The following is a 21,256-nucleotide window of genomic DNA, read 5'->3' as shown; positions in this document are numbered from 1 at the left end:
TTAAAATGTTTCTTTGCCCACTACATAATCTTTCTTAATAATAGCTGAGTCATTATACTAACAGAAAAAAAAGCTAAAATGCAAGAGCATAGAATGTCTATGGGAGCATAGGTTTCTGTGCATCTTACCGTGAACAGCTTGAAAACAGAAAGACGGTTCCGATCAAAAATTGTTATTTCACTTCCACTTGCCACAGAAATAACCCGAATATTAATACAGGTGTTTGTTCTTCTGCTGCACCAGTCTGCCGTTTTCCCTATTTATGTAGGTATTGGTCCCCAGTAGCACAGCATTTCCCACACACATATGGACATGCACACGTATGCAATGATCCCGGTGTGTTATAAACTGGCAGGGTAAGTAGGGGAGGGGAGCTCTGCATCATGCTGTCTCTCACAGGAAACCACGCCACGTATGATGTCATGGAAACATTATAAATGGTGCACCTCAATCCCCAACACACCCAAAGGGACTCCATATTTTCACTGCTGGAGTGTACATTTGAGCATACAGGCAGTTATGCCGAGCCTCTCCATGCTTCCCTGTGTCCAAGATCAGAAACATTATCACCCCACTGCACGACCCCCATGTCTGAATACACCTCTGCAACTCCAAACCAGCTCCAGCATGGTGGACAATGCTGCTCCAGATTTATGCTCATTTAAATGGAGGAGGCTTTGGCTGAAGAGTTGCCTGTGCTACATGGGGCTCCCACACCCTCTCCCCCACAAACCTCTTCAACGCTGTTCCACTGCGCTCCTCCTCCTCCTCCTCTTTTAGAACTCTCCTCCTGATGATGACAATGTAAGCAGCTAGCACCAATTCTACTCGTTGTTGCTCCTTATTTCCCTTCTTATCTCTGATCTGCCCCATCTATTGCCGCTTTTCTTCTACTTATACTGTTTGCAACAGGGATCACCTTTGGGCTGGTCCTGCACAAGCCAAATTCAGTGGGGCCCTGAAACAGCATTAGCCTGTGTGGGCACTAAGGACCATGCTCATCCTCCTTTATTTTAGGGAGTTAATGGAGATGCCTAATTTGGGAGTGTGTCCACACTGCAATGGTTCTGTCCCCATTGAGGTGAAAAAGGCATTTTGTCAAGACGGTTAAGTCTTGCTAAGGTCTGGAGAGGTTTCAAAGCGCTTGTCTCGCTCTGTGGTCTAGAGAAGAAGCCTAAAGCATATATGCCTCACAGAGCATCATAAATTAGGTGGGATACTCTGGGGCTTATGTAACAAATATAAAATCCTTCATGTACCACATCACTACTCCACACTAACTACCCTCCCTGTGGAGGGCTCTGTTACACTAGCACAGCAATGCTAATTTTGTGTGATGGGCTGGCATGGGACTATCATCCTCATTTTCCTTGAACAAGAGGCCAGAACTTGAATCCAAACCCTGGTGGGGTTTTCCATACAGTGTTTCAAATTGGTGTATTTAGATGGGCAAATCAGAGCCACTGCATCAGTGCCCAGGATATTTGGCTGAACCTGATGTCTCTATTTTTGAGCATATGGTTTATTGAATTGTAATACTTTTCAAGATAATTCTGACTGCCCTATTCTGAAGGATTTGTATTCTCAAGTAGAACATGCACAAGAATAAAGATTTTGATTGCAGCTTTAATATCAAAGTAATGTGTTTCAATTGACTAAGCAGGCCACTAACAATTTAGATAAAGGGATGCAATATAACAATTAATGAGCTATACACAAATTCCTCATTGTTCATTAACCCTTCAGAGGCTGCATATCTGCATATATCCTATGTTTTCCCTTCATTTTGCCAGCACTCTAAAAGATGGCAGAGTTCTCAAAATATGCCGCTAAGAGGTTGTTTTAATGTATGGTAAGTGATATGCATACACATTATGAAATAATATGTACAAAGCTCTGGTAATGGTCCTAACAGAAGTAATGGAATTTACTGTAATTTCTACAGGGTGAAATTTTAGTTAATATCCACTATAAAATCAGCTATCTCAAGCAGAGCTGGGTTTGCAAGATCAGTCAGCCTGGGGCAAAACTCTACTTGAAAGAGCAGCAGGATAGGAAAGCTTTCAGGGAATGGGTTACCCACTCCCTTATACTTGACTTCAGTCCCAGCAAAAACGAAAACAACCCAAGGCCTGCTCTGTTTGTGCATGCAAGATTTTTCTTTAGCAGAATGGTAAACACCTTCCGCTATTGTTGCACATTTTGCAACATCTGGTACGCTCTGGAGAGGTCCAGTTTTGGTAGTCAGGCAATTTCATGAGAACCCTCGTTTTTCTCATTTAATTCTTAGCCCTTGTGGGTTGGTGGTAAAAAAGCTGGAATTATGAATCCTAGGAAGTGTGAAGATGTTTTTGTCACAAAACCCCAAATTTTTTGTTCACTTCTCTTTTCCTGACTCTGCCAAGCCTTCTTCGTGAGGTCCTTGGGGTGGGAGAATTAGAGTGGGTTGCCACGGCCATTTCTCTCTTGGGGTGTTCTCGTTCCTCTCTATTCTTTTGGCTCTATTTGCATATTTACTTGATTATTTGACAGAGCTTTTTAGGTCAGAAATGGCAAATGTACATAGCTGCATATTAGCTGGGGTAAATAAAAGTTGTTCTATTGATGATAGGGGAAATATAACTTTTTAACAACTCGGAACTTTTCATCACTGAATTTGACATTCAGGTGACCTACATACAAATGACACAAAACTATCATCCCTGTTTTACAAATGAGGAGCAGATAGATGAGGCATATTAAAGCAATTTTCCCAAGGACATGTCGTAAGTCTTTAACCAAGTCAGACCCCAAGCGAAGGGCTCCTGGAGGCCACCCAGCATCCCATCCTCCTGGCAACTGAAGACACTAAAAGGCCATAAAAGTCTATGAGACAACTGAGTGAATCATGTCCGTAATTCATTCACTTGAGCTTTGTTTTCATTCATAAACTCATCAAAGATCAGAGCCCCTGAAGTGAATTATAGTCCCGTGCTCACTGAAAAGCTGTTTGTTAATCTCAAACGGACCTTTGCCTTTATGGCTATGCAGTGGGTGCAGTTAATATACTTTCATTTACCTTTTTATTGCTAGCTCAGATATTGATGATGTCAGCTGTATTCCCAGCTCTACGACTAGGGAATACCTGGACAGACCGGTATCCCACCTGCACAGTAAATGGATTACCTTTTCCACAGTGCTTATGCAAATGTAATTCCAAACCCTTGGAAGTCAGTAGTTAGAGGGCCATCAAATTAAATGGATTTTGGATCATCTCCACTCTTTCTAGTCCTAAAACACCCACCTACCTATTGACCAGACCAACATTACTCGATATTCACATACAGATATGAAATTGCCTCCTTTAGCTCTTCATTTGAGCCAAAGTAAGTTGGATGTGGAGGAGTCTGAAGGTTCCTCTTCCCTGTGGAGCAGAGGGGCCCAAGAAGAGCCGCTCTGTGGCCTTGGCATCAGCCCAGCTCATGGAGCAACCCTTTTGCAAACTAAAGGTTCAGCCTAGGCAAGTTCTTGTAATTTTTCCCTAGACACAAAAGAAAAGTTCTGTGTTCACAAAGGACCAGACTCCTTTGCCCTGAATAGAACTTTACTCAGTAACCAGCCCTGGCTATAGTAAAAGTACAAAATATTTCCTTAAAAAAGTACTTTCTCATAAAATATAAAATGCTTGGCATCTTGGTCTGAGAGCATTTCTAGTCTCTTTTGAAGGAAATTAATACAGTAAGACTGCATTATCAGAAGAGATTGTGGCTATGCAGATGCCTGTGGCTTTCTGATATGTGTGCACGGTAGCTATTTCAGTTATTTCATGTAACATTTGTATGTATGGCACATATTTCATTGTTCTTGAGGCTCACCAGTACCTTGAAATTATAAATTTTTATTTCAAAATGTTTGATACAACTAAACAAATTTAAAGTGGATGGTTAGAATATTCAAGGTGGACACAGGCACAAGCAAATAAAAAAGGAGACAGACAGAAAAATAACCCATCATTTTAGAGCTGGGGTTCTTGACTACTTTGGAAAAAAGGATTTCAGAAAAAATCCTACTCTGCATTTTTTCCCCTGGTACATCAAAGTTAAAAATCAAATCAATACCATCTTAGTATTAGACGGTGGTGACAGCATGCGGACATCAGTGCTGTAATTAAAAAGCCATTCAGCTCAGTTGGTAAAATGTAATTTTAGCTGTAGTCACTGGCTGTTTCCAAGCAATCTATTTACCCCAAAATGTCCTCAGGCATGGACTGAAGAGTGTGAAATGATCGAGTTTTAGTTATCCTCATACATAACAAATTTCAATTATAATTCCTACTGTAAAAAATGTTATAATAATATTACACTGAAGTCCCTGCACTAACTGGCACTGGGGATAGAAAAGCAGAAAGAAACTTTCTCTGCTTTACTGCTCCCATTAGTCTCATTTTACATGGGACTTCTTCCCTGAGCCTGCATGGGGACTAACCCCAGCTACTGACCGAGGCACCATCTTGTGCTGCCCCAGTCCTTGGCCCACGCCAGAGACCGTCCTGCAAAATGACACAGCGAGATTTCCCCGTGCTCTCACAGGGACCGTCAGAAGAATGTCCCTCATCACTTAAAGACTGGCAGAGCTCTGGCTTTAGATACCGCTCACAGAAAAAAGCTTAGGGCCACTCATTAAAGTAGCAGCTAAATTAATAGTAAGCAAAGTTAAGTAAAATGCACATAGCATTTAACTTTCTAAGCTAAAACTATCAACCAATTAAATCAAATAGCATGGCTGAATTAAATATTAAACTTATTTACAGTTAAGAAAACTGAGGCAGAAAATCAAAAGGCCAGTTTCGAGGGTGGTCCCTCAGGACTGCTCTACAATTGGCACTTCCTTTGGGTTAACTTCTTTCTCAAATGCTGTGTGCCCACAAGCAACCTTGTCACAGCTATAAATCATCTGATATTCTACTGCACATTATGAAACCCAGGGAGATGGACTACCCCTCAGCACTGCAGGGGTCCCTGCATCCCCATCCCCATTCCCTGCATTGACTGCACATCTGCTGGCTCCTCCTGCCGCTTGACCGGCTCCTGGGGTCCTTCCTTCCCTTCCATTTTATTGTCCTGTCATGGACTTATCCTGGTGGCAGTCACCTTGCTGGTTAAAAGCGAGTGCTGCTTTGGGACCCTGGGCTGCCCTTCTGTTTACTCAGCAGTCAAATTCGCTGCATCCCCAACCCCCTCACTCACAGCAAAACTGGTTACCTCAACATGTGAAAGTGAGGGTGCACAGGCTTTTGGAGTCATTTATAAGCATATTCCAGAGGCTGACAAGACTTCTGCTGGTCCTCAGAAGGTCTGTTGCTGTGTTAGGTAGGTAGCCGCTCTATCTCCCAAGGGTTTCAGGGCTCACCCCTGCACATCCTGGTGGGGCTGAACATGATGCAGGCCACGAGACTGCTTTTGAAAGCCAGAGCTTATTGCTTTGATGAATCCAAAAGCTGGCAGAGGCTTGGAGATCCAGCAGGTCCCCAAACCACAGCTTGGACTGGTTGGCACAGGAAATGTAAATTAAGTAGTAAAAGCAATCATTTGTGGTAAATATGGAGTACAAGTTCCTTTTTTTCAGGAAGGGCAGAAGTAAAAGTAGAAGCAGGGAGATACTATATTTGCTTAATTCTGTGCTAGACCTTGCAAGGAAAAGAGGAGATTTTCAGATAAAAAGACAAATCACACTGCAATATGCAGTGCAAATGCATATGTAACTTGGCATTACCTACGCTCAATTCTTGTCATGGTAGCTATTATTTTCTCACCTCTGCCCAGTGAGCCTGGCACTATCAAAAGTAGTGGTGGGCGGCTAGGAATACCATGCGTGTTACAAGGCAGATGGTTTAAAGGACGGCCACTTCGACTGTAGTGTCAGATAAAAAAATCTAGAACCACTTTGCTGCCTCGCAGTTTCACCAGCGCCCTCAGCCTCGAGCCACCGCATGGTGCAATGAGCTAAATGGGCCAAATCTTACAGCACAGAGGTTTCCAGAGAGGTTTTAAGGCCCTTCCTTTTGGGCTGCTGTAGGATGCAGGTTGTTATTGCACGCTGCATCTTATGCTGACCTGTGCTCATTAAAAAGTGAGAAGGTAAGTTAGAGTGTGCCCTAATCTGGCATGCAGCTGACTCCTGTTCCCGCAGCAGAGAGGAGGCACCAGGCAAGCAACGGCAAGGCGAATTTTATTAGTTTCTCACTGCCTCTCTCTGCAGAACTCTTCCCTCCTTTGGGGGAGATGCTGCACTGTAACATCCTTCAAAGGAAGGTCAGCTTGCGGAAACACACATACAATTACTGCCCAGTCTCGGCTGCTTCTCTTTAGCCAGCAAAGTCCCTAACAACCCTATTACACCTGGCATTTTTTTCCATCCTCAAAAGTTGCCACGGGTGCTCTGTTTCCTTTCCATGTATGTTTCTTTTTTATGACAGCTCAGAGGGTCTAGCAGAATGTGGTATCTTGACATCTCTGTCACAATTTACCATAGCCAAGCTCACCGAAACCTGAGAAGAACCAGCATTCCCACGTGTATGAAAAAATCACAATTTTATCATTGTTTACATGGCCAGGTTAAAATTTAGGGGCAAAGCTGCTTGGATTTTAGTACAGCTGCTGACACAGAGCAGTGACCATGGATGGGGTGCTCGCAGTCTTGCTGTGCATCAGAGGGAAAACGAACACATTTCCCAAGGGAAGGGTGAAATGATGGAAGAATACAAGGATGTCTTCTGAAGGATGGTGAATGGGAGGGAAAGGACAGGGAAGGTTTAGAGAAGGCTCATAAGGATGGCGGAGAGGCAAACAGACCACCCTGGTGGCTTTTAGGGAGGGTACAAATCCTCAGCCTTTGGTTGTAGTGCAGTGTCCAGACCACCGCACTGCCATATTTTGGGGCACACACCATTCCTGCAACTGGGCAGCAAGGAGAAGGGATGCTCCAAACGGACACAAGCCCTTTTACTGTCCTCTAAGCAGAGAACATCCATTAACTTCCCACCTGCATTGCTTTGTGTGGTCTCGAAGTCACAAACTTATCAGCACATCATTTATTTTTAGGTTTTTAAAAGATTCTAGCTTAACGTATTGACATACAGTGCTCACTATTTCTCCCTGCTGTCAATAGTTAAAGGAACATTAATTGACATTGGATTTATATTCATGATATGTCTCTTGAGCAATTCATTAAAACGTTCAGGCTCACTGCCGTAAAATCCAAATATGGACTAAAATAGATCTCATATACAGTCTTGCAGGAGCCCCATGTGATGCATAGGAAGAGCTACTCACCACAAAATGACCAGTACCTTACTCATTAACCACATGTACCTATTTATTCAAAATTAAGAGCAAAATGTGTTCCTCACTCATTCCGAGAAGCCCTCCTCATTGCTGTGTACAACATTCAGCCGAACAAGCTGTCAAGTGGGAAAAGGAGTAGGAGGTGACCAGCTTTCCCTTCATCCTTTCAACTAGTGTGCAAACCAGCACACAGTAACTATCAGGGGGAGCACAAATTTTTTAGTAGCCTGCAGGCTAAACATCCCTGCTCCATCTACCTGTCTATCTTCCTAAACCATGTTGCACTGTCACTCTGAAAGTGCTCAGAATATGCAGAAAGAGCTCCCAGGAAAGCCTGGGGAGCAGAACTCAACCTGGCTCTGCCAGAGTAGTTAGATGAATACCAGTACTTCCTTTGCCCATAAATATGGGCAAAAGGACCTTTTATCAGTGCAGTAGACAGCACGGTATTTCTCAAGACTGAAAGATGCCAAGGTATCAAGATATACCTAAACTGCAAATTGCTGATATTCAGGAGAGTATAACAGGGTTTTTTACTGTTTTTATATGCTCACTAGACATCCCCTTCTGTTGGGCACAGGCTGCTCCATCAGGTGGCTCTTTGGTCTGTCCTGATGCTAAGTGTTTTGCTCGTATCTTAAATGATTTCCAGACTACTGAAATATCTCAGTATTGGTCAGTCTTCTATGATGAGCCTTGCAGCATGATGAAGATATACACTAACTTGCTCATGGAGTCTCAAGTCTGTTTCCTGGGACACAGAATAAATGTATTAATAACCTCAGTACACTTTGGCTACATCTATATGGGTGAATTAAACATGCCCAGGACTGTTTTCTGGCCAGCTGGCCGGGAACAGCTTGAGTCCATATATACACAGACTGCCTAATGGGAATGGTCTCTGGACCGACCTAACTTCTGTAGCATGTCCAGGAATTGCTTGGGAGAGCGTTGGCCTGGGTCAAAACTGTGCCAAGGACCCTTCTAGCAATTTAATGGTTCAGACAATCAAGTTTCAGTGCCAGAGGATTTTCATCTAAGTTGTTTAATTTACTTGGGTAGCATTAGCCTTTGGGAATCCAAGAGTCTAAGCTCATTGATAGCCTTCTATATATCACCCACTCTTATTAGCAAGAGTAATAGCACTTTCTTGATAGCAGAACATATCTCCATTGCAGCAGCTTTGAAACGGTCTGCTCTGAAGCAGCAATCAGGAGTGGCAAGCTTCCAGGTAGTCTGGCTAAGCACCTGCCTGTGCTACAGGGCACTGTGCATTTCTGTTCCAGGATGACGTTATCCACATCTCCAGCAAAGTGGGCACGAGTTTCCCCAAGTCCGGAGTCTACTGCCAGTCACTCTAGGTCTGAAGCACTACTGTCCCACAGTCCCTGCCAGTTGGACAGGCCTAAAAGCACCAAATGAAATTGTTCGTAGAAAGAAATAGGTCAGCAGCCTTTACAGCTGTAGCCTCTTCCTCCTTAATACTTTGGTTCAGAGCATGGGTGTCCATATGTTTGCAGTGACCTGTTTATGGCTGGTATCTCAGGGACCTTTCCTCCAGGGTGTCCCATCCTGCCCTGGAAGCGGAGTTGGCTGCAGAGAGCAGAGGGATGCTGGGATGAACTAGAACAGCTACAGAAGCTGGATTTTTTGACACTAGAATTCCTTTGGCTTCAGATGAAAATCTCACTAAAACCAGCATGAAACACCCTATGAAACAGGAACTCTTACCACAGAGTTAGCAAGAAGACGGCTTTGCGCTGCACGCGTAGCTCTTTAACAGCTGCCATGTGCTGTTTTACCATTCTTTCACCAGATGGCAAAGGCTCTTAATCTGAAATAGCAGGATTTCTCTCTAAAAACACAAATAAAAAAGTTTCCTTCAGAATGCAACATGATGTAAATCTGTTGGCGAGGGTGGTTTTCTGGTGACGTCTTTCCAGACCCTCCAGCAAGCTGCTCCAAGGTCTCAGACTGCGGCGAGGAGGGGGACCCCCCGCGGCAGGGTCACGGTGTGGCCCCACTGTGGGTCCCACCTGAAACACCTCATTAGCTATGCCTCGATTCTGCATTTCAGACTGATACAGTTCTCACAGAGGTAAGGTGGGAATCTTTTCAGTTGACTTTGGGGGAATAGGGTCAGGCACGCTCTCAGCCCCAGGAGTGCATGAGCAGAGGGTCTCCGCGTCATGGTGAGAGCTCAGAAGATCAGTGGACCCTCTTTTTTTCTTTATAATTAAGAGACTAGAGACTGCACCCTGTTCTTGGCGAGTGCTTGTTTTCATCTCTTTCCTGGCTTTGGCTGAGCAGAGGCGGCATCCGGCTCAGCGGCAGCAGCCGGACTCGAGCTCTGATGTAGGATAGTTGCATAATGTCATGCGATCTCTTCTGTTCTCCTCCCTCACCCCACTGGGGATCTCTTATGATAAAAACAGTAAAAGGCTCTTGATTTATTTTGCTGACTAGAACATTTCATTATATTGATTCAGCTCATGAAAGCCCCACAAGGAAATGGAAAATAGCCCATTATTTTTAATTTCCAATTGGAAAAGTTGAAACACATTTCTATTTATGATGTGCATGTTTTTTTTATCTAAATCATCAAATTCAGCACTTATTTTTAGAACAGTCTATTTCCATCGTTAAGGAAAGACTAAGGCTTGAACTCATGGTTCTCTATATCACAAGCTGCTGAGGTTCAAAGAGATTATTCATATATATTTTGCACGGAGTTGGTGAGGAGGTGAAACTGCCAAATATCCTGAACTTCTCTATTTTGGGAAAAATGGTGGGCTAGGATGATCTTATAAAATGTATTCACGGCTTAAATTGAACAATTTAACACTCTGAAGCTTAAGTAAAAAATTAATAGAAGGCAAATCTTTGAAGTAGTGGCATGTGTGTAAGCCTCTTGTCCCCTGCAGCCAAAAAAAAAAAGTCATCAAGGCTTCAGACAAGCAGCATTAAGCGTTTGAATTCTCCATAAAAATATTCGTGATGTAGAGCAATTACTTGTTTTTGATATTAGAGAAAAGTTGCTAGAATGTGTTTATTTTGCCTGTCTCAGTATAAAATCATCTGGAATATATGCTTTGCATGACTTCTGCCTCATGGTAGAGTCATCCTTTGTGGTGCAATCATATACCTCCGTGCACATATACACACATACATATATATTTATACACACACACACATACAAAGAACAAATAGACTAGATGGTTAGAAATTCTTGGCACGTACTCTGTTATTTCTGTGTTGCTCTTGCTTGAAGTACATGTTTAACATTTTACTTGACTTGAAAACTCAGTAAGGTAGATGGATTAAGGAAAAAAAGCCAAAGGTTGAAAGGATGAATAGCTTAGAGAATAAAGCATCGGGCACTTACAGTACTGCTGGCATTGAATGTAAGGAATCAGTCCTACAGACCTCAAAAGGGTGAGGAATGAAACTCAAACACACCCGGTTTGGTCAGCCCCAAAAACCTAACTGAACAAAGACATCCCAAACCTGCAGCTTGGGTTAAAGAGCTAAGACACTAATCCAGTACAAAAGGCTTTATACAGACTGTTTACCCTTTTGTATGTATGTATATACAATCAAAACTAATTTTTTTTCAGACCCTGATGTGAACCAGTGCTCTATACAAATCTGGGGGGAAAAAGTCCTGCAAGTTATTTCACTGACAAAAGTGCCCTTTATGTTGCTTCAAAAGTGGCCTTTACTCTTTGCAAAGTTCCTTTAGAATAAGGTCTGTGAGGAATTTTGTGGAAAACAGAGCTACTTTACAGTATTTTCTCCGCATTGACTCTTTAAACATACTAAATCTGTGCTTTGTTAACTAAGCATTCAAATGTAGAGAAATCCAAAGAGCAGGTCAACTTTCTGTTTCTAACGACAGCTTTCCCTCTCCACTGGCCAATGGCCTGGTCACACAACCTAACCTTCTGCCCTGGAAGATTTATCATCAGCTTTGCATACGTTCTTCTCACTTTGAACTAAATGGGGCTGCTCAACATGCCTTAAAATTTAGCGCCTGCATATGTCTCTGCTCGACTGAAGCCCAAGCGTTACTAGTGCCAAAAGCTAATTGTAGGTGTTTTGCTCATGTTGGTGAGTTCCAAATTTATCGTAGCACGTGCCTTGCTGCCTTCACTAAACTCTAAGCTCTTCAGGGAACAGGCCATCTTCTATTCTCCGTAGTTTTCAGCGTACCAGGACTCTAACTTCAGCTGGGGTCTTTAGGTCCTACGACGATAAGGATAAACACAAGACGATATAAAACGGTGCTGCTAAAGAAAGTGGAAGCATCGGGACCTGTCTACAGAAACCTCCTGTAAAAGACATGAAAAGTAATAAATAAAGGTGACCTGACCCATCTGAAAACAACTGATTAAACCAGCAATTAGATCAGAAATAAGGTAAAAAATGGAAATCTTTCCATAAACATTTCCTGCCCTTTTCAGAGGAGCAGTGCAAAGTCAGTGTATCACTCATCCCTACCCAAGCCTTGCTTTGATTTATTCCTTCTTAAAAAAAAAAACAAAAAAGACAACCTGTGTGGTTTTTGCTGCAAAGTGTTTTTGCAATACTTCTCAAGAGAAATCCATGCCTATACTAACAAAACTTACATATATCTCCTTAACTGGTAAAAAGATAAACTTCCAAGAGTTTCTGGAAGCTAGAAATGGATCAAATAAAAGTACACATGGGTCCCAACCTTCTGTTTCTTGTCTGCAGATATTAAGTATATTGATGTGAATATAGAGCTGAAAGACTATTCAGATGCAAGAAGGCAATACTGAATTTCTCCTCCCAAAGACAGTTTCTTTGTCAGAATCAGAGGAATTCTAAAGGGCTTTTCACTCACACAAAAAGCCGCCTGCCAGCAATGATCATGGTTAAACAAAAAGCACGTCCAATAGAGCAAGCCACTCATGTGACTATCATTTGCAACCCAGGTACTGGGAGAAACGCTGGCTGCATACTTTGATCTAAATACACCCCAATTAAGGTTTGACTGATTATCTGTACTCACAGAGTGGAGGTAGGCAAATTTAACAAATGGCAATGAGGAAACTTGGGTTTATGGAGTAATTTAACAAAGGCAACATAATGGCAATAACATAGGAGCAGCAGACCACCTGCTCCTCTGCTGGGTTCACTTTCTCATGGACCTGTCACACTGGAGAGCTCCTCACACAAATAAAACAAGAAATAAGTAATTCTCCTGGAGAGCAATTGTTAAACGACCAGTCCTGAAATACACTGCAATGGAAACTGATATTAAGTGACATTTTTAAACCTCTTTGAGGAAGTCAAAGGTCTCATTTATTACAGCAGAGGTTTTAACCAAAAGATGTATGAAAACAGTTAACATTTCTCACTTTGTGAATTACGTGTGGATTTTGCCATGACGTTATCCAAAAAACCCATAGATGCAGGAGAAAACCTTCCTGAAAACAGCCTACAGAACATAATGGAAAACATTAGCCTTCCGTCAGGTTCGTTTATATCACAATTTAACATTTGTCAGAAATTCAGAGCTTTGTTATTTGGATAAATTATCATTATAAATTAGTTTTTTTGCCTTATGTTGGGTGTTTTGTTTTTATTAGCATGTTTGTTTAATTGCTACTGAGTGACACGGAGTGAAACTTTGAAATAATAAATACAATAATAGATCTTTAAAAAATGCAGGTTGTGTCATGAGATCAATACCAACGGATCCAGAAGATAAAATGGCAATATGAAGTACCTTTCTTGTTTTGGTGCATGAGAGGAAAGAGGCTAAAACCATAATGGAACAGTGGTAGGATGCATAATTAGACAGAAAGCTGTAAAAACAGTATTTGTACAAGGCTGTGTCACACTTGTGTGCAAAGAAATGGAGAAATGAGTTAAAAAACAGAATTACTATGAGTTATCCCAAATACCGTTGAGAAGGGATGTTTTCCCAGAACATTTGGCCTGGATCCTAAGGGACTAATTTTACTTTCAGGTGACCTATGGATGTGAATCAGCACCTTGGGTAAGCATTTGAAAACAGATGCCCATGCACCATTTGTTCCCTTCCTCTTGCCACTGATATAAATGACAATTAATATGCACATCTGAACATGCATATTCACTGCGGGACTGCAGACGCTAGAGACCTTTGCTTCATTGTCATAATGTGTTTTTTCCCATGAGTAAAGTTACTGCTAATTCTTCCAGCTCTCACAACTGAGCATTGTTAAAAATAGAAAAGAAAAAGAAAAAAAGAAAAAAAATTATTCAGACACAGTTGGTGAGAAATATTAAAGTTTTGATTAAAAAAGATGTTGACACAGATGTTGTGAGAGTTCATGTCTGGCAGCCTCCTCTGCAGACTGGGTTTTCCTGGACAGCAGGCGTGGGATCCACCTCACTTCAGAAGTCTTAAACATAGATGTCCTAACCACTCTGGTCTTTCTTCACTGTGGTCAGAGAAAAAAAAAAAAAAAAAAGATCTTTTCAAAGAACCATTCATCTTTGGTTGTTTAGACAACTATGCTGCTCAAATTGCCTCTAGAGGGGCCTATTTTCCTCCATTACAGTGAAAGACTAAAATGAGGAGCTTAAGTTGAGATGACTAGCTCCTAAGCATCTGCTTGAGGGCAGATCTTCTCTTGCAGATATCCATGGAGTTTCTCTTGCATGCCAGGCAGCTCTTGGTGCTTGCTGGGGTACTGAATGCATGGCAGAAGTTTGGACCACAAAGGGAAGGGAGATGGCTCCCAAACTCATAAACAAGTAATGAGTGAAAAAAGGATCTGCTTGGAATGGAGCTGACTGTGAGAGGCTCAGATCTGGATCTAGACCTGGACTTTGGGCTGTGACAGCCAGTGGAAAAGAGCAGGGGCCAAAATGGGGATCAGGGCTGGTACTCCTTGCTGAGCTTGCGCTGTTCTGCTTGTGCTCACAAAATGTCTCAGGTCAGCGCTTGGCACTAAGTGCCATATGCAACGAAATACCTACGCACCATGGAATCAGCTCGAGGTCACATGTCAGCTTAAACTCGCAATTTCTTCCATTTATCAGCTCCTGTCACAACTGGAACATTACTTTAAGGCAGCAGAGATTTGGAGGGTGTGTGTGTTAATCTTACTTTACTGTGAAAATGTTCGTGATAGTCCTTTTACTATCAAGATGTAATGCTGCTGATTAAATTACAAATGACACACTACATCAATTCTTATTAGAGATGCTCAGGTCTCTGAGTATGTACGCTCATGTGGCTGATACCCCTCTTGCCCATTTCTCATAACATTCAACCCAGTAATTATCAGCAAAGATTTCAGACTTGAGTTGAGGTAGTCACGCATTTCACTGTCAATCAAGGGTTTTATTTTTTTTGGCAATGTTTATGTGATATCAGGGGTCAGAGGTTTTTAACCCTACTTCCCCTGGTGAACTATTACAATCCTCTGCTGGATTTTGCTGGGGAAGGAACATACCCTATTATGCTGCCATCAATTCTTCATCTTGTAGCATCACTTCACAATTCACAGATATGGTATCATTAAGGCTGAAATTCTACAGTATGTTGAACACTTTGTTTATTTCAATAAGACCTAAAAGATCTTGGGACTAGTCTTCAGATATGATGAGACCTGTCAAGCACGACTTCACCAGTTTTGGTATACTAACAGTATTTTAGTATTTAACAATAGTTTAAGACTACACTAGATACAACTTGTTCATAACCAGTCTGAAAAAGACTATCTTTTGCAAGCAGCTGTCTTTCCTCCTTTTCTACCCAAAACACAAATACATTTGGCTGAAAACTGAAAATGTTTCATTTTTAACACAATAGTTTAAATTTTCTATTATGACAGGGGAGAATGTTTTGTGAAAAAAAAGAAGTAATGAAATAATCAGGTTGTTCAGTGCAAAAAAAACCCATGTCTTGGTGAAAAATGCTTGTCAGGGCTATTTCTTTACAGACCTCTGAGCCCTACACATGTACTCTATGAAAACTTCATAAGACTTGGATAACCTCTACAAATGGATAAAGTGAGAAATGTAACATGATAGTTCCTGAAAGTGGCACCTCAGCTATTCTGATTTTATAGTGGCACTTATGATCCTTTAATAATAATAACGATAATAAAACCTTTTCTTTTTTTTTTTCTACCGAGTCACAATATGATGAGAACACAAAGTACCCCTCTGTGTAATTCTGCAGCACAGACTTGGCAAAAATTTGGAGGCAGTGCTGTGACAGCAGAGCTGAGAAAATGAAACAGAGAAAACTGGTGACAAAAGTAATGTAACTCTTCCTAGAGATGCGATAAATAGAAGCCAGCAAAGTATTTTGACCCATAAAAAAGTGTTCCTTTTGCATAAAATTTAGTTACATACGTATAAGGCATACTGGATTTTTGATATGATGCTGTGGAGGCACAAGGGCACTGACACAGTCCTGGAGTCGCCTTTTAATAAGCGAAGTGTTAGGGGGCCAGGCAACCCATGGGGGTGATACAGAGCCTGTTGCTTCCAGGTCACTGCTCTGAATCTGGCCCCAGCTGATGCCAACTGAGAGCCGTAACTCTTTGATGACTACTTGGTGGCCTTAAAAACTTCCCCCTTGGTTGGGTTCAGCGTCAGCAGGTGTTTGCTGCACTGGCAAGTGCTTTCATGGTGGCAGTTTTGGCATGGGGATGGTGGGGATGGGGCTTATGGTCCATATGCAAAACGGGGTGATGTGAGTAGGGCACACTGCTCCTGCAACTCAGGATATCGACTGCCGTGTTGGTGCAACCACGTTGGCAAAGAAACTCCCTGCAGTACATCAGTTTTGAGGGCAGAGAGTGCTTTATTCTGCATGGCTGTTCCCCAGCATCATTGCCGAAAAGTTTTTAGTAAGTGTGCTAATCCTAAAAGTATTTCGGTTTATGAGTAGGTCAGTTTTATGCTACTTTACATCTATCCCCCCACCTCCCATACCGTGCTCTACCTGGGAGCCCAAAAGCAAGCTCACAAAACAGCATAATATTTTCCAGCTATTTATTTATTTGCTACACTTATTTTCTAATGGAGTGTGTGCAACATCATATTTAAAACATGACCTTAGAAACTTAAAAACACATCCGTTTCTCCCAAAGAATATACAGCTGCCAGAGAAAAGGGGACATTCAGTAAACTGCGTGTCACTATCAGCTATTGATAGCCAGTGATTTGTTCTGAATCCAAAGGCTAAACCAAACCTCATGCTGCTGTATGTCAGATGCAATTGGTCCAAAGTCAAAGTTTTACAGCTCAGACAGGGCGCACTTTATCCTTCAGGCTGCTACTTAAGATAGCCATGACCCTGAGGAGAACCAGTCAACAAAACAGACAGACAAGAGGATGTGATTTGTATGCATCCCTGAGCCTGCTCAAATCACCTCTGACCCGCAGGTCAGGCTGCAAATGACAGCAGAGTGCATGCACCTGATCAGACAGCACATTCTCATTAGAAAGCCTGGGAAAAGGGGGCAGCTACACTGTGTTTACTCATAGACCAAATGCAATCTACCCAGGAAATGAGAAGAAAAAAGATCAATTTAGCTCAACAGAAGGATGTGAGCGACATGTAAGTATGTTATGAAATTCCAAATCAAACTGCTTATTCTTATAAACCCAGACGGGAGCTCTCTGCCTGGGCGAGGTACCAAGAAGACAGGTTAGCAACCAAAAAGTGGTATTTATTTGCTGCAGGATGCCATGCCAGGAGTCTTTGCTGGGGTGCATAACCTCTACTCTAATAGACTGAGATCCACGATCAAAGGCATTTATAGGCTTGATTTGCTGCTAGTGCTAGTTGAACATCAGCGCAGTTTGCTGATTTCATAGTCATACAGTCATCGTTGTTAATTTACATCAGCAATATGCAAATTTATCCAGTGGTGAAGGCTGGATTTATCCAGCAGAAGGGCAGTGTTCACGTAGAAATCCAGGCTTTCCTAAATGTGGTTGTTTGGCTACAGGAGCTTGCCAAATTATCAGGGAGATCAAAACCATGGTTTTGTTACCAGGCTTCTGCAAATTTCGGAGACAGACGGTGCTGAGGTTTTGGTTTAGGACAATGTCCAGCACATTTGGAATAAGTCTGGGATCTGAAGTGTGCGCATGTTTGGTGACTGTGTTACTCTGTGCAGAGACTAAGGGCCACTCTTCTTTGGTTCTCAAAGTTTGTGTTACATTCCTTACAAATTTCATGTGGCATTAGATTGAAGGTCGCAGCGCTGCCACGCTCCATCTATGCTAAACAGGCCCGCCGATGGCAGCGAGGGACCTGTGGCCTGGGTACACGGCGCCATTCGTGCAGACACTAAGGAAAAGTGATTTGTGCCTCCGCTTGTCAGGGGCTGCAAAGACTGCTTTTGCCTCGGCGTCGGGTCAGACCTGGGGCTACATGGCCATCGTGCTGCCCACCTATTGCCTTAGCCCCAACGGAGATCAGCTTGTCACGCAACTCATCTGCCCCAGATGTTTCTGCTTCCAGCCCTCGCTGTGCTGCCTCCCTGCTTACTCCCACTTCTCTGCCCGGCACGAAATGTGGCACCGACTGCACTGGGCAGGAATTCCTGCGCAGCCCTTCCACAAACCAACCGCAGCACGGAGGTTAAATCCCACCGTGCAGTCCTGGAGAATGGCAAATTTAGATAGAGTCCTCCTGGAGCTCATCTATCTCCAGCACGCACTGGAAGCACATGACTGATATGCTTCTTGAGCGCCCTGTGAAGTTGCTAGTGGGGAGGTGAGCACTGTGTCCTATAACCATTCCCTTCTGAGAATAAAACTGAGTGGTTTTATGCAGTAATGAATGATGCTTTCTGCTAGACGTGGGCTTTTGCCATAAAATGAGATGGGAAACAAGGTTGAAACACAATTTAAGCCCAGTCGTTTGCTTGGATTGAGTGGGGACTCAGTGTGTGAAGGTTATTTGGCATTTTCCAGAACAGATCCCTGCATTTATGACAGATTTTAACTATGACTTCCAGACTCATATTTTCCTCCAGTGATATCTATGTCAGCAGGATGGAAAGGAATCCTACACACTGGGGTTATTTTAAGAAGCATCACTCCTGTGAATTAAGCAAATGCACTTTTTAAAGTTCTCAATATAAGGTATCTAATGAGGGACATGTTCTGGTGAGGAGCCACCCTTAATTTTTACATAGGTGTTGAACTACCACATGTTATGACATTAATGTTGTTTTGATGCCTACCGGACAATCACCGAGGCCCATGAGTATATTGCCTCTTGGTTGTAATGAGTTTCAGCATCTTGAGCTGGGAAAGACAGAGAATGTCTTGGACAGAGCTTCTCTGTGCAGAAGAGGAAAGAAAAGAAGTGTCGTTGTGAGTACCACAAATGGGGTCACAGCAGTCTGGATTCCTAGTAAAATCCTTTCCAGTGTGCTGGCCACAGTTCTAGGGAGAAGAATAAAAATAGACTCTGTTGCTGGAATAAAATAAGAACAGAGGAACAAGAGAACAGCTGTACGGAGTCAGACCAAAGGTCCTTCTGCTCCTGTCCCTGACAGTGTCTAGTAATAACTGCTTAGTGAAAGATTATGAGGAGGACAGCACAGAGTGACCCTTCCCATGGTAGAGTCTCTCCGCGTTCAGCTATCTATAATTTAGGAATTTCCTGACACAGACGTGGTATCCACCGGACTTTTCTTTCTTGGCTTTGCATAGTTGTTTTTTGAGCCCATTTAGCTTCCGCATCATCTTCTAGGGAGGAGTTACGTGGTACAAAGAGCCAGAGTACACTGTGTCTGAAGGACTACTTTTGTTTGTCTTTATAATTCTGCCCAGTAATTTCATTTGTGGCTTCTCAATTACCAGGCCAAGAGAAGTTGAGAAATTCTGACTGGACTAGGGAGAAAACTCATGAAGCCAGAAAATCTCCCCATCACTTACCTTTATCATGGTTTCTCCGACGTTACGAGCCATGCAGTTGTTGGTAAGCTGCATCGTGCTAATAGGAGCATATGGAAAGTACAAGAAATGACAGCGGAGTCTGGAAGGAAATGTATCGTACACACATCTGTAGGTACAGACAAGAGATTTCGCAAGCTATGGCAATGTGTCTGCAGGCTCTCACAAACTGCACAGCCACTTCCAGAGGCAATAAAAAGCCGGGCATTTTGTAGGAATCTTTTTCCAGGAAGAAGAAGAATGTGGTCAAATACTGTGATTTCGTCTGTGGTTATAATTTCATTATGGTTTATTTCTCTGCTTTTTCACTTACAAAATCTAACTAATTACATCCCATCTATGAGTCCCACACTATACTAACGTGTAATGGAGAGGACATAGATCACAGAGAGTTAAGCAAAGCAACGCGATAGCTGTTTTCTTCAAGTTTCAGCAATGACTCCAACTAGCGTGGTTTATGGGGTTTGTTTGTTTTCTTTTTTTTTTTTTTTTTGTGAACCACTCAGCTTTCCATGTTTGCTGGACAAACCACTTGATTCGTATGTAAATAAAATATATTGCATCCTATAAGAAAAGAGCAGCTGATAAAGAGGATCCAGTGCTGTGGGTCTTTATGATGAAGAGAGGGAAGAATTTCTTTGTGTCACTACAAAATGTTACTCTGTCCCTGAAAGGAGGGAGACAGAAGGCTAGCTCTATGCAAAAGCCTGACTGCATGTGACTGACCCAGCAGGAGAAGGGCTGGCTCTCTTTCTCGGGCTCCTTCTGTTGCAAGACACAGATCCTAAGTACGTGCCGGATGCCTCTGCTGGATTTCTTGGGGGCATTCAGGCCGAGTGATACATTTTTTTTAAAAAAAGGGGAACGAGCAGAGGAAAAGTGTAAACCACAAGCTGTTTCTCTCGAACTTCATTGTTATGCTGAAAACTGAGCACAGCAAATACTTGTGCATTTTACTCCTTTTATGTTACACACTGGTAATGACTCTTCTTCATGTCACAAGAAAAGATTTCATCCTTTTCCTTTTTCCTTTCGAACAGCAGTCCTTATTTAAAATTATCTTGTCCCTTCTGAAATGTGCTTTTTCAGGGTGAGTGAGCCTAGAACGGCTTGAGAAAAAAATACAGTCCTTCCAAGTTGGACTGCATCTCATCAAAGTGTTTTCCCCCTTAGGATTTTATGGAATGTTACCTCACTTTATGACAGTTCACATCACAGTGTAAATGCTGAACATTTCTGTAAGTGAGGCAATGCACTGTGAAATGTCAGGCAAACGATAAAATCAATAATCTGCAAGTTACCAAAGAGAAATGAAACTCCTGGATGTCAGTAGTTTTGGGGTCAAAGGCAGATGCTCCAGAATGACGATGGGCAAACGCTTTGGGGTTGTTTTTGTTTAAGTTTCATACACAGCACCAAAAAATGGCCCTTCTCTAAGCAACTAGGAGCATCTTTACACACACTTCTTCCATCTTTTAGTCTTTTAGCTGAGATGGTGAGGTTGAAAAATTGCTTGTTTTCTTTTGTATCATCTTTCTATGCTCTGGATGTATATTCTGTAACAAAGTTAACTTGTATTCTTAACAAGCGCAGAAAGAAACCTTTGAATAATACCTACCTGAGATCAAATGGTGTATTTCTTTTGCACTCAGATCTGACTGCAAAATCAAAAAATAAGGATTGGGATTCTACTTGAACTAAAAAAAGTGAAAGAAAGATTTTATCCAAAAAAGAAAAACGTTCATAGAAGTGTTTTCTGCAAGTCTGAAAATGGAAAATGTTGGGGTAAGCATCATTTTGCATTTTTTTTTTCAGAAATTAAATATTTGAAACTAAATTTGATTTTTAAAGTATCAGCACTGAAAGAGTTTTAGCACAATTGTTCAGTTTTGACTCTCAGTTTTTAATTGAAAAAAATCAACATTTTTCTGAGACCTTCCTCCTCCCCCAGTTTCTCCTGAACAATTATTGTTACTTGTCAG

Source organism: Charadrius vociferus, unplaced genomic scaffold, assembly GCF_000708025.1.
Source record: "Charadrius vociferus isolate BGI_N301 unplaced genomic scaffold, ASM70802v2 scaffold166, whole genome shotgun sequence".
Classification (NCBI taxonomy): domain Eukaryota; kingdom Metazoa; phylum Chordata; class Aves; order Charadriiformes; family Charadriidae; genus Charadrius; species Charadrius vociferus.
This window is presented reverse-complemented; position numbering follows the sequence as displayed.